The 15257-nt window shown below is 38.4% G+C and overlaps 2 long non-coding RNA genes across 2 annotated transcripts; both read right to left on the bottom strand.

Annotated features, from left to right (window-relative positions):
• Positions 1 to 6242: 6242 nt before the first annotated feature.
• On the bottom strand, positions 6243 to 7418 carry LOC134821011 (uncharacterized). Its single transcript, XR_010160960.1, has 2 exons — positions 7188 to 7418; positions 6243 to 7037 (listed from the first exon to the last, which is right to left on the bottom strand). It is a non-coding gene; the product is annotated as an uncharacterized LOC134821011 (long non-coding RNA).
• Positions 7419 to 8736: 1318 nt separating this feature from the next.
• On the bottom strand, positions 8737 to 11999 carry LOC134820617 (uncharacterized). Its single transcript, XR_010160907.1, has 4 exons — positions 11915 to 11999; positions 11735 to 11810; positions 9057 to 9121; positions 8737 to 8892 (listed from the first exon to the last, which is right to left on the bottom strand). It is a non-coding gene; the product is annotated as an uncharacterized LOC134820617 (long non-coding RNA).
• Between the last annotated feature and the right edge of the window lie 3258 nt (positions 12000 to 15257).

Here is a 15257-nt window from a genome sequence, read left to right as displayed (position 1 = left end):
CAAGACCATACAGTGAACACATCGCAAAAAGGAGCTTTGCTTTGGAAAACACTAAGCCAATATTCAATACCGAGAAAATCATGTCAATCCACAACCTGTACACCCAACATATATCCACTGAACTGTTTAAAATCTTGAAACTGCATCAACCTATCTCTCTGACAAGTTTATTCCAAACAAGTTCCAGAGCATGTAGCCAAACTATGCAGGTCCCCCGACACAAACTTGAAATTTCTAAACACAATTTTGTCTTCAAAGGTACGACTATATGGAACAGTTTGGTTGATAAAATATTCGACAAATGCACTCCTAATGAAAACAATGTCATGGTCCCTGGCTCTAGAAAATTTTCCGACCTTTCCTCCAGTGGCGTAACGTTGCCTGTTGGCGCCCCCCTGCCGAAAAAAGCGCCCCCCTGTTGGCGCCCCCTCCCCTTTTGGTGCCCCTCCCTAAAATTGAACAAATTAGATGATTTTAAAGAATACGCCGGTAAAATCTCTAAAAAAGTGTGTATCTAGAGCAAAATGCGCAGTTTTGCTAGTACTTTAGTTAAGTTTTCGAAATTGTCCCACATTCAAACGACGATTTGGCGCCCCCCTAAGACGGCGCCCCCCTGCACAGCGCGGTCAGCAGGGCCTTTCGTTACGCCACTGCTTTCTTCCCCCATCTCAATTATCAAGAGCCGTATCAAAAAGCTCTTACTTGAAACCCAGCAATTGACAACACCTGGGCGTGAAATTGAGTGGCTCCCCCTAAATAGCTGGGGCATTGAACCAGCTTAGTCAATCAGCATCCCATCCCTTGCATACAACTAATTACAAAAGCGCTAATTATACCTGTTTCAAAAGCATCCTGTCTGGAAGTTCCCTGACTGCCGTGTGAATCTTTGGATCTATTTTTATATTGATATGATTTTTATATACCTATATATTCCTCGCATAATTTCCATGTCCGCCTGAACAAACCTGGCACCATCAAATCTTACTCTAGAAACCCCAGAACTCATCAAGCCTAGTCTGAATTCAAAACTAGTTGACCAGCTACGTACAGTTTCCTGGACAACTGGAACCTTTTGGGCCATGCACAAGCCAATAGCATGTATGGTCCTGCAGTGGGGTCTCCTTGTCCTTGGATCTGTGTTTTGATCCGTCTTTTCTTAAAATTTTCCATTTGTGTCACTTAGAATCACCTTTTAAAATGTTAATCGACACCACTGGTCCTAGTTAAATTTAGCCATGGCACGACTACTCGAACGTAACAGTTAAATAGGTGTGACATACTATTATATTCTTATAATTATATCATATGAATTGATAGCACTGCTAATAAATAAAATACTTTGTTTTACTAAAAATACTTTGTTTTACTAAAATACTTTGTTTTACTAGTAGTGTTTAATACTCATATCTACATGATCATTGATTTAATTTAGGAATTGTATATAAATATCTTTGACAAAGTTTAATTGTGCAATTCTTAATTATATATACAGCACTTGGCGCGCGCGGCGGCTTTGATGTTAGCGGCTACAAGTTAGGCAGCTGACGATAGGATGCCGCGCGCGTTCAGCGTGCGGCTTTTCGTTTTCGTTTTTGATTTTACAAAGCAACTTTTAATAATTTTTAATGAAATTATCGGATATTTATAATTCAATATGTATTGATTCTTCTGTGGAAAATAAAAATTATATTTTACTTTTGTCTTACTTACTTATATTGTATTTTACTTTTAGTTATAACCGCCTACTGATTTCGCCTCCGACATCCTCTGGGCAGAGTTTCTCGTCGCACTGGTAAGATTGGACTTGCAGTGATCTGGGTCATAGCTTCCTCAACCACCATCACTTGCTTTGCTTACAAATCTGATTCAGTCTTTTCACAGAAATCTGCATAATGACTCTCAACTATCTACATCAACAAGGCCGCATCACTTCATATGAGGGTACACTGCACTGTACAGACAGGTATCATCATTATCATCCCTCTTATCTCTATCATAAAAATTCTGCTCTTCTTAACATCTTTTAAATCCCCAAAGAAGTACAAGGCACCCACAGAGAGGAACAGTGCACAGGCTCTTATAACAGTGTGCCCTGTCCGGTGTTTTCATTGTTAGCTGGATCACCTACTTGATCTATTTGATGTGGAAAGGTGCGGATCCAGACCTACCCGTCGCTGTAGAGCAAACAGCACTCAGCTGCATCATGGTAAACTCCTTCTGCAATCCAGTCCTGTATACAATGACCAACAGAAGATTTGGCAACTATGTATGGACATTGATAAGTAGCTTGACCCCTGGAATTGGTAGCGACAGTCAAAGTGTCACTGTAACAGACAGCTCCAGGAATACGACTAACAGTGAAGTTTGATGCTTCAGGATCTCGTTGAGTCTACAAGCTTGAGTACATTTTGAAACAGCATTTTCCTTTCTAACTCTTTTAAAATTTTAATACGTAAATTACTTGGTACATGTGTGATGTGATCAATCAACCATAACAATTTCGTATCACAGAGACGAACTGTACATAACAGTGAACGGTAGCAAAGTTACAAAGTAAATCTCTGTGAAGAATACAGATCCCGGTATAAAATGGAAAAGACCTATTTCACGTCAAGCATACCTTCGTCGATCATCAGTCGTGAACAAATTAAGAAACCGTCAATTCGGGCCAAGTTTGATATTATATTAAAAATAATTTAATTGTTAAGATTTCAATTAAAAGACGTATTGAAGGATTTTGAAATTTTGTAATCAGTATTTACAATTTAAGCAAAGTTACCTGGGGACCCAGGCTATTATTATATTTATGTTCATAATCATAGGATAGAGATTCGGCGGAATGACAGTGCAGGCTGATCGCCGCCCAGTAAAAGCAATTCAAAGCTATTATCCAATTTACATACCAATTTTTACTCAATGAAGTTTTTGCGAAATAACCTTTCATCTAAAGAAAGCAGCATGTTTAATTGGAGGACTTCGCCGCTTCGACGCGCCGCGCAAACTAGCATTCTTGCTCCGCATGACAAGACCGTTGCTTTGCTTCGCAGAGCAACGATCTGGATCGGAAGGGTTGACATCGTCAATCAACATGTTAAAGTACATTAAAAACTTTTATAGTAATTTGATAAACTTCATGTTCAAATTATTAAATTTGATTTTAATTTTTACGTTTATTTCATATTTGAAGCTACTGGATACTTGGGCTATATTTTTTTCCCTTTTAAGTCTGAGTTTGTTTAGAAATCATTCATTAATTTTGTAAATTATATATTGTTTGAAAGATTTAGATAAAAAGTAATTAACATAACCAAATGCAAATTTGAGTCCGTAACGTTTAATCAAACGTTGTATGTTTATAAACTATGAACGCGCGCGCGCCGCGGAGTTGATGTTTTGGTTTTTTGATTCAAATAAATATTTTACTGGTATTACCCGTTTAGTTAAACAAATATCACACATAATTAACACATATCATAAAATAACAGTTTGATTAAAAATGCTTATATAATGCTATATATTATTATTATTACCCTTCCAGACTAGATTGTAGTTTAGTTATGCATATACCCAGCAAATCCTACCGGCTAGGGTCTATCTCCAAAAGTAAAATAAATAGAACCTTCCGCGGTTTTTAACAAGATTTCCGTCTCGTAAATTTAAAGTTAGCTCCACACTAGTTAATTGACGATGTCAATTCATGGCAGCTCGGCGCGGCACAGTAGCGCATCTCGCCGATCTAGCCAGCCGATGTCGCTGTGAGAAGCCTCATTGAGTGCGCGGCGCGGCACAGTAACGCATCGCGCTACAAGCTCCACAGAAACAAAATTTGGGACAACTTAGATTCTGAATCATGAATTAAACAAAAAAGTTTGATTTTGCATTTTAGGCTAAATAAAAGATCGCAGCTTTTTAATTTTGTAAATTAATGTGGTCGTCATGACTACCAACCTCAATCAAGCGTGCACCGTGCGATAAGCAAACTTGACGTGACGCGCGATAACAAACGTGCTGTTGAAAAATGATCACCTCTAGCTTAATTGACGATGTCAATTCATGGCAGCTCGGCGCGGCACAGTAGCGCATTTCGCCGATCTAGCTGTGAGAAGCCTCATTGAGTGCGCGGCGCGGCACAGTAACAGCATCGCGCTACAACCTCTAGCGAGCCCGGCAGGCGGTAAGGTTTTCTGAAAATATGATCGATGACATAAATCACTTACTTAGTATTCATATAACACCGTTATCAACCCCCGATGGCCCGTTTTAAACAGTGGTAATCAAAATTAAAATCACACAAAACTCTGCTCCTGGTTCCTAGCAGCCTAGCTCTTTATTATGAAAGAACTACATTGTTCATGTTATTGTTACAATAACATAACTATTTGCGCTCCTACTAAATCGCTCGCCCAAATTTTAAGAAAATTCTTGTGAAAAGGCCCTGTGTGCTGTGGTTGTGAAATTGATCTTAATCAGTTAATCGGTGTACATTTTTGGACGCTGATTCCGAATCACCCTCCATGACGTAAGGTAAAATGCTTCCAGCTGGATCGGAGAGTTATGGGCAAAAAACCGTTTTGGTCACGTGACAGGCTAGTAAAACACGAATTCGATTGTTTAGAGCTCGGGTTAGGGTTAGGGTTGTGGTAAGGGTTATGAATAGCTTCGGGGTTAGTGTTAGGGTTAGGATTTGGGTTTTGTACAACCGTTTTATACAGCTTTGCTCTAACCAGAGCCCTTTCGCTTGCAGTAGCGCGCGCCGCTCGACCGCCGAAACAAGCGCGTCACGCAGTACGCGTATAAACATGGCTATGTGAATGTACGGCTGCAAAACCATAAAAACCAAAGTCAGCGAGTCACGTGAAATTTTTGACGGATGATACTCGTCTAAATTTAGGTAGTGCGCCATCGACAGTGAGCCGCGCGTGCCGACTGTAGGATGGTTTTTTAGCGCTAATTTCGGCCAGCACAATTTTCTTTAAACAAATAGATATTGAGTATCCTTTCCGACCTCCAATAGCAACAAAAATTGGTAAGCTTACTCATAGACTTACAAGGAAAGTGTCCGAAAAATTTAAAGCATATCCAACCATCAGACATTATGTTACAGCTAAAAGCAGCGTATTTTGCCCCATTTTGATCACTATATCAACTCCGATATCCACCAAATTTTTGGGACAGTTGTGAAAGCCCTATTGGAAGGTTGTCGCCAATTTCCAGAATGATCTCATTTAAGGAACTGAAGATAAATCCGAATAATACGACAAAAATGGTAAAATTTGGACGAATTTGGTCAAATCACGCGACTTTTACAGCTGCTTTTGCTCCAAAAGCCGCGCACCATCAAATATGGCACCTAGGCGAAACTCACTGATTTTTCTTTTCAAGGTATGACAAATTTGATATTGTGAAAATTCTCACAGTCTCTAGAAAACAGTGGTACAAAAATTTTTAAAATCCGAGCAAGTTTATTTTTATCGTGCACCCCCTACTAAATTTTTTCGAAGTGGCGCGCGCCGCTTTCTTTTCGAAATATTAGTCCGGGGCAAGTGCTCACGGCTGTTTAGAAGTAGGGGGTGCACGATAAAAATAAACTTGCTCGGATTTTTAAAATTTTTGTACCATTGTTTTCTAGAGACTGTGAGAATTTTCACAATACCAAATTTGTTATACTTTTTTGGAAAGATCAGTGAGTTTCGCCTAGGTGCCATATTTGATAGTGCGCGGCTTTTGGAGCAAAATTAGCTGTAAAAATCGCGTAATTTGACCAAATTCGTTGATTTTTGTCGTATTATTCGGATATATCTTCGGTTCCTTGAATGAGATCATTCTGAAAATTGGCGACGACCTTCCAATAGGGCTTTCACAATAACTGTCCGAAAAATTTGGTGGATATGGATATCGGAGTTGATATAGTGATCAAAATGGGGCAAAATACGTTAACGGGTGATACTCGTAAAATATCTGTTCCATATATTGGAAGTCCAACTCGGCGCGCGTCCTGGTAGGTCGTCCTGGTAGGTTGTAAACCTACAACAAAATACGCTGCTTTTAGCTGTAACATAATGTCTGATGGTTGGATATGCTTCTGAACCCACGATTGAGCGTCTTAAAACTTTTGTTTTAGGGAAATTATAGTTTTGCTAGAATTCAGAGTTTCATGTTACTTCTTATTTAATTTAGTGCGGTTAGTAATTATAATTCAGACTTTCAATTTTGGTGGGTTAACACAAATTGATACAACAATGTAAGCAAGAATATAGATCTACTATAATAGTAGTGTAATTAATGAACAAAAAACCTTCTTATTAAAAAATGATTATATAACAATGGAAGTAAGCTTTTTGTACTATACTAATTAATTAACACGGGAGAACATCTTCTCATAACCTATTTAAGGGAAATATCTTGGTGTACAAATCTATGATGGTGCAATCACCTTTCAAAGTTTATTTCTAAGCAATGGTGTAGGTGGAACTGGAATGGAGTATCACGGCGTCTCGATCTTTAACAATTTGGCCGTCACGAATTGTGGAGGAAGTCTGGTGTTAAAACAATTTATAACATAGCCAACTGGAAACTACTTTAAACTTGCACATGTAAATATTAATATAAAAGGAATTGTCAAGTCTTACTCTATAACACAACAATTAATCAATTAAAATGGAATATATCTACTACTTTATGCAGACGTCGTAACTGAACTAATTACCTCGGCTGACGAAGTAGAATCAAATATTCTTGGCCCGATCAAGCTGGTATTGACAATAGCAAGTAACAATACGGTATTAGCAGGAATCCTCGTGGATATGTGACCCGGAAAACGACAACGTAATTTTGTACAATGGATATTAATTGAGAATAAGGAACTACGATGTTCAACTACCTTTTTTATTATTCTTAGATCTAACATGCTGAGACTAATAGAAAAGGAATTTACCTCTAGAACGAACCCAACACGCATGATGGTCTTTGGAATTGTCATCTAGTTTAGGAGGAATCTTATCAACAAAACTGCAAAATGTATTCGTGGCTGGTTGAACCTAGATAGAAATGACGTATTACTATAGCCACATAGGAAACTTGAATAGAAACTTGAAAACAACATTATTATCAATTCACGTCTGAACTCTTAAATTAGAAGCAAGACAGCTAAATTAAACGCTCAAATCTAATTAAGAAAAAGAACTTACTGGATTACTACGTCTAGCAAGCATATTAAAACATGGCTTAGCCGGTCGAAACCGGCCTACTGGCCCCTGCGTACTGGAACAACCCTATCGACTGTGCTGGTCTAAGACTCCTTTGTTCTCCGATCGTCATCCTCATATATCATCTCTGAATCTCACTGAGTCTGCTGCTCATTATCGTTAAACTCTGCCGCTCATTATCCATCCGTACGATCCATAGACCATCGTCTGAAACTGTGATACTGATAGGCCGGTCTGCTATCAGGTGTTCTTCTGTGGCGCTCTGATTGGACACCTCCATGGAATGTCATCAATTAGCGTGTCGAATTGTCCCTTGGTTAAACACAAAAAGCTTCGTTTGTTAATTAAACGTAAGCCTATTCTTTAATTTAGATACACTTCTTATATAAATGATCTGCTAAACTTAAGGAGAAATATCTTAAACACAAAATCATTCAAGCACAGAATGACTGGAAATTCTTGGAATTTCCAAGGTTTATTACAAGTAAGCTTACCAATTTTTGTTGCAATCAGAGGTCGGGAAGCATACTCAATATCTATTTGTTTGAAGAAAATTGTGCTGGCCGAAATTAGCGCTAAATAAAAAAAAACCATCCTACAGTCAGCACGCGCGGCTCACTGTCGATGGCGCACTATCTAGCAGAAGGCCGATTTCTGCGATCTTTTAATCAGATATGATTTCCCTCGGATTTATCCTACAGCATTTTGTTACGATTTATTACATTTTATTTTTTCCTCACTTTTAAAAATATCACCAAAAATGTTCCGTGAATAATTTGGTCCGTGCGAAAAATTTGGTCCGTGCGAAAAACTTGTCCGCGAAAATTTTGTCCGATAAGGTATATAATAATAGCGAAAGAATCGAAGGTGGTTAAGCCGTGAGATGTATAAAAAATATAACCGTCAGCCAATGATGATTAGGAGACGTCAATTGGTTCTAAGGACGTAAGGTTATCACTAAAAGTTAAAGTTTCTTACTCCTTATATAAAATATAATGCAGGATGCGTGGATGATAGTACGAGCACGGTTTAAATTTAATCCCTTCACCGCCGGGGAACGAGCACAGTTTAATCACTTCACCGCCGTGAAACGAGCACGGTTTAATCCCTTCACCGCCGTGAAACGAGCACGGTTTAATCCCTTCACCGCCGAGAAATGAACACGGTTTAATTGTTAAGAGGCGTACTCGGATTTCAGCACGACAACTTACTTAACGGCCTATTTTAATTTAATGCTCCAATTTTCCATGACTTCTAGAGATTATTTATTTATTATATTTCATTAAATTGTGATGGTATTACTTTAACTACGTATAATGGGCTCCTTTTAACTAGAGTATGGAAATTCAGGTTCCGATATTATGGAATACCTCCCGGTTTGAGACTCACTCAGGGCACAGTTCAAACCCAAACTCTCGTGTGTACAAGGGTAGATTTATAACAGGAAATAATGGACTTCGAACTTTTAGGTGAATTTATATCTGGAAGATAACCAATTGAAACAAGTAGATAAGATTGTAAAATAATTGTATTAAATACGACAACAACATTGAATCAACTATCATTAGCAAAAGTCCGTTTACCCCAAGTACGGTGGCAGCGGATGTTGTGAGGTGGAAAGCACTTAGTAAGGATGGTTCGTCGATTGGATGATGTTTCACGAGGTTGCAGTGCCAGTTGTCTCTCTCTGAAGTAAACGTAGATCAATACAATGTTCCAGACCGTATTAATTATAACGATGAACTTAATTAAGAATGTTAGGACACGGCCGCACGAATAAAACAATAATATGTAATACTAATAACTATCAACACTTAACAATACAATTGCAATAACTCTATAGTGACTGACCGTAATTAGGCTTCATTCTCTCATATCATACTCGTAGACTTAGTCTTACAACGGTTAGGAACGGTCTGAAAAGAGACAAATTATAAATAAAAGGACCGACTATCTAGAACAATTATTAACTACCTTACTCGGGATTATTATAACCGGGATAAAGTGGTGGGTTTTGGAAGATTCCGCCATATTTTTCCCGGTCAAAAATTTTACCAGTCATAAAAAAACCCGCCGACTCAGATTATGGGGTTCCAAGGGGGTGGTGATCATCATATTTTACCTGAAGTCTCATATATGCTAGAGAAGACTTTTGAAGCAGTGGATGGAGGGCTGTAACTTTATTGGCGGTTGCTACCATAATTTCGTTATAAAAATCACAATTTGGTTATAGAAATCAGATTTCAGGGTGGACCGTGATTCTCACTTTTCTTGCCCATGAAGTGAGTAAACTGTGCCACTATTTCATGGTCCACGGTGGATTGATTACTGGAGCAGTTGAAGATGCAAAGCCAAGACGTTCCCCAATACCAAGCGGTGGGCAGGAAATTAAACTCCGGCTGACCTTCAGAGCAGTAGCCCCATTAGCGGACAAAATGAAAGTCTTGTTAAGACAACAATACAACTTCGAATTTGACGGTCAGCAGCAGGAGGATATCAATAATGATAATGGAGGGGACATTAGCGATAATGAGAATGAGAATACGCTTTAATGAAGATTTGACTTATTATTGCTATAGATTTATTTTCCTTTAAATACTAGACGTGTCTTTTTTTCTATTTCTGAGTAATATCAGTAACTGTAAATTGAAGTAGTAACAAAAACAGAAACTTCGGTTGAAAATTTGTTGACCTTGAAAGGTCGGCCACCGGTAAATACATGACCGGGATAATTTGGCGGGTTTTGGGAAAGTCCGCCATATTTTCCCGGTTATTAATTTTCCCAGTCATAAATTAACCCGCTATAATATTCCCGAGTAAGGTAATTAGGCTAAATTTAATAAAGGAAAGTACAACTTCTCTAGGAACTTAACAAATACGGGTAAACCGCCCCTAAAATGTCACCCACCCCTAAAACGCCACTCTTGATTGATTGGATCCCATCTTCTTAGAAAGTATCTTACCTAATCATTTGTAACTCCTAAACATAAAAAAATATCATTCAGACCCTGCCACATCCTGAAATTGAATCTAAATGATGCCATAAGGGCATTTTTTTCACTTTGTACGAATTTTTTACTTTTGAAAAAAAGCGCACAATTTTATAACTCTGGAATTCATTAATATTAACTCGATTTTGGTCTAGGATAGTGATATTTACATATTTTAGCAACTTTGTACATATGACTGGAGATATGGAAAGTTATACATTACTCAATATTACTACCCTCCCCTAAAATGTCACCTGGCCGCCCCCTAAAATGTCATTTTATCAGATTCTGGCTTTGAGACTACAAGCACCATAAAATGGAGGTACCAGCCTATTAAACATCATATTTAGCATCTAATGGTAATATTGGAAAGCTTTGGCAGCTCAAGGAATTAGTTTTATTTTATTAATTGCAATAAACATCCCCTAAAATGTCTAATTATCCCCCCTAAAATGTCATTTTAACGTGATCAAATTACTCAGGCTTTTCCTAAGATGCAATGCATACATTTCGTTAATAGTTGATGTTATTAATTAACAAGTGCCAAAACAAGAGCTATTATCGCACACCATGCGAACAAAATACAAATTTGACATTTTAGGGGAGAAAAAAATGACATTTTAGGGGGCATATCATAGGTTTACCATAAACTAGTAATTACCAAAAACCGTAGTTTTTGACATTCAATTTTGCTAAAAGCAGTCAAATCTAGTCTATAGAGAAGGTCAGATCGATTACTGGGTTGGCTTAGTTAACTACAGGTCACTAAAATTGCCAAAATGTAGGATGATGTTAAAAATCCCAAAAAATGCAATTAAAACATGCAATTTGCACAAGGTTAAAATCACATTGAATCCATTTCTTTTGTGCCAATTGTTAGTTTATAACTAGATAATCTAACTACAGGTGTAAATTTTGTTGACTGAGTTACCGTTTTGCCGTAAATTCTGGGTATTCAAAAAAAGTCCCCAAAATGTCGCAAAAAGTAAATTGACTAAATTCCACCATTTTTTTTCAACAGAGAGAGAAATTCTGGTCGACACCTCTCAGAAATAGGTTATATTTGTCCCAGAAGTGGTTAAAATTAATAATTGAGCAACATTCTGAGTGCTACACAACCTGTTTTAGCTGACGTTTTAGGGGTGGTGCACGTGACATTTTAGGGGGTGATTACCGTTTTGAGGTACTTCCTTTAGTGAGTGAATGTGTTCAAGTAGCTTAATGTTTTAATAAGACAAAACAAATAATACTAGTGACAAAAGATAAATCAGGCCTCCTGTACATTTTGTAATTATCACACATATAGAGTTGACATTTTAGTAGGGGTGGTGTTTTAAAAGTGACTCCATTTCAACGTCAAAAAAATTGTACCTGATTTTATTTTCAAATTTCCAAATCTTCCTGGCAGGCTAGAAAAAGGTTTAAATATTATTCCTAGACACTTCAGACCCCTGTAAATTTAGCCCTAACTAAGCAATCTGGGCCCAAAAACAGGTGACGTTTTAGGGGCGGTTTACCCGTAAGGCTAAAATAACTTACGATGCAATACTACGGGTGAAACTTAGGTAAAGACAAGCAGAGCAGGTACGTGGGATGTGTATCACCGTAATATCACCTAGGAATTTATTGAACTATTAGAACTAATCTTAACGTCAACCTTTTGATACGAATGCAAGTAATGACAATAACATGATCAAGAACTTAATCTAAATTACGAACCTATAATGGAAATGAGCAACGTGTGGAGAGAGAGCGGACACAGCAGGGCAAAACCCCGGGCCAGGGATAGGAAACAGGTGAAGGCAGAAAGGCCATGAGAATCTTGTGTGCTCCTCTTTATATATTCACCAGCGTGCGCTTTTTCGCATAGCGGGCTCTCACCAGCCCGCTGTCAAAGGGCCCGATATCTCTACAGCCCGCTCATGATATAGCCCGCTAACAAGTGACATTTAATTTGACCAGTAGCAATATAGCCCGGAGTTCTCTAAAATATTTTCATAGCACGGAGATATATATATTTTATTTTGGTGTCCGGTAGGGCTGCTCATGCAGCTCGTGAGCAGATGACATGATACTTTGATTTATATCAAAGTTATTATAACACACTAGTACTACATACGGATTACTACATATAATACACATCAGCACTGTTATAATCCCCCAATTATTGATATTCATCGTCACTGACATTACATTCATTATTCTCACGGCCTAGGAATGCAGTGTCAGTATGGATCTCTTATCTCCAGCCCCTATACACAGCCCTTTATGATTGGCTTACATTGAACACGTGACGTGTTACCATGGTTACAACAATTAGTGGCGACCTTTTCTAGAGTTGACTTTTATACAAGCTCCATTGTTTATTTATAACACACATAACCCCGGCATGCGCAGGGATTATATTTCAATTTTTCCCCGCGACGCGCGGGAAAAATTTATAATAATTTCGATCAGTGCGAAGCACGAGGGATTATTATGAAAATAACCCCGACGTGCTTTAGCACGAGGATTTATTTTAATATAACTTAAGCGTGCCGGTGTTATGTGTTATAAACCCCTCCGGGTTAGTGCTAGGACCAACAAATTTGACATTTTACTCTTAATTCTAGCCATATGAGATCAGTATGGAAAATATAAAATGGAATTGGGGACTACCAAATTGAAATAAATACAACTATATAAGGTACTATGACATTTGAAATTGGCGTTATATCTAAACATTATTCCTCAGTCAGAAGTACGTTGAATGAATATGAATATCGATATAAAGGGGCGTCGAGTTAAGCCTGGCAAGCGATAAAAGGTGGAGCTAATAATGATATCGTGTCATGAAGTTCATCAAAGTAGACGACTATAATACTTATACATGGCTTATATCAAACACGACAAAATTAACCGGACAAAATCAAATGTAACCGTCGAGACAAGTTCTGGAACTGGTCCTATTAATGTAAGAGTTTAAGTAATGTAAGCAGTGTGCTGGAGTTTTGCCAGCGCCTGCAATTAGACCGATACGTAGATCAAGTGTATTTATAGTTCTTACGTTAAGCCATAGGTCACGTGACATTTTTTACCAATGCGCGTCGTAGTAGTTAGTCACGTGATACACGTCATCAAAACACGTGACAGTGCGCAGTTGAAATTCTCATGGAATATCAAAACAAAACAAATCTTGTTGAGCCAAATGAGCGGGGCGGGATTATAGAAGTTGTGCCGGGGTTATTTATTCAGCGGGAAAAAACTAACAGCGGGAGGCGGGATTATCAGAATCTATTTAGCGGGAGCCGGGATTATCATAATCTTATTCTATCCCGGAGGGGTTTATAAGATTATATATTAACTGTAAAACGCCCGCTGGTGGATATAATCCACATCACCTCGACCCGCGGGCGGAAAAATCGTATAGCACTCGGGCCCGATGGGCCCTCCGTGCTATACGAAAATATGTCCTCCTCGGGCTAGCGCCCTCGGGGACATATGAAATATTGCACGCGCGTGCGCGTGCAATATTTTGTTCCGCCCGCGAGTCTCCGGTGATATGTATATATATAGTCCTTCTTGTTCGGTGGAAGAGGAGTTCCAGTGTGTGAGGCGTCAAAGCAAGTTACAAGCAAACAGGTTATTAATGCAAATACCGGTTTTCAAAACTGGTTACTTATAAATTCCAATAAATGAATATCTTTTTATGCCAATTTCTCTTATCAAACCTTTTTTTGCAACTTTCAAATGCTTATCACAAATCTAATTCACATGTAGTAACAAATCGAATTTACAGCTAACGGCATTACCGGGAAGCAACTTAACTTCCGACATACTTCATGCCTACTGTTATTAACCACGGTACCAAATTAGACAGGTATTAGTTGCTAGCACCGGGTAATAATCACCTCTCCCATGTCCATGATATGTAGTACTTTATTTCCTCCAAGAAATTATTTATTTAGAGCTCCTTTTGACTTGGCTAGAACTATACATGGGAGGCCCCGGTTATATCAAGAGAGTCCGTCTCGGAAGGTTCTGAACCCACGATTGAGCGTCTTAAAACTTTTGTTTTAGGGAAATTATAGTTTTGCTAGAATTCAGAGTTTCATGTTACTTCTTATTTAATTTAGTGATTATAATTCAGACTTTCAATTTTGGTGGGTTAACACAAATTGAAACGACAATATAGAACAAAATATAGAACGACTAATGGTAGTATAATTAATGAGAGAAAACCTTCTTAAATTGAAAAATGGTTATATAACAATGGAAGTAACCTTTTGATACTATACTAATTAATTGAAACGGTAGAAATTCTTCTCATAACCTATTTAAAGGAACTCTAAGTCTATGTTGGTGCAATCACCTTTTGATATGTCTCTCTCTAAGAAATAGTGTAGGAGGGCTAGAATATCACGCGTCTTTGACTGAGTCTCACCGTCAACAGTTTGACTGTCACGAATGGTCTCGGTTGACGACGGAGAATCGATTAATCTAGCAGGTATCGGCAAAGGCAGCACGTTCTGAGTAGGAAGATTCGGGTCTATTGACCTCAAGAACAGCTTCAATCCGTATAATGGTCCTTCAAGTGAGAGGGAGATCGGGAATCTTATCGTCGTTAGCTTACTTCTACCCGGAAACTTAGTCACGGTTCTTTAGATTATGGAATGGAAGACTTGCCCGGTAAACTACACGATGTGTCGGTTCAGAGCAACTGGAATACTTATGACTGGAAAGATTAAAGCATCCGGATGGAACCGGCATACTGGACTCTGTTATAAGCACTGCTCTGAAACAAACTTATAAGACTGCACTGACCCGAGAAAGACATCGGATCTCCGATCTCTCTCCCTCTTAACTCCCTCCGACTTTCCCAGAGTCTATCAGTCTGGTTCATCAAAATCAGTAATTGTTCATCAAGATCGTTATTGCTCATCACGGTTTAAACTCTGCTATGCTCTGCTAATCATCCATTCTCACAATTCATAGATCTTCGTCTGAAACTGCGATAGGCCAGTCTGCTATCAGGTGATCTTCTGTGGTGTTCTGATTGTACACCTCCATGGAATGTCATCAA

Source organism: Bolinopsis microptera, chromosome 9, assembly GCF_026151205.1.
Source record: "Bolinopsis microptera isolate Bmic1 chromosome 9, MBARI_Bmic_1.0, whole genome shotgun sequence".
Lineage (NCBI taxonomy): Eukaryota > Metazoa > Ctenophora > Tentaculata > Lobata > Bolinopsidae > Bolinopsis > Bolinopsis microptera.
This window is presented reverse-complemented; position numbering and strand designations above follow the sequence as displayed.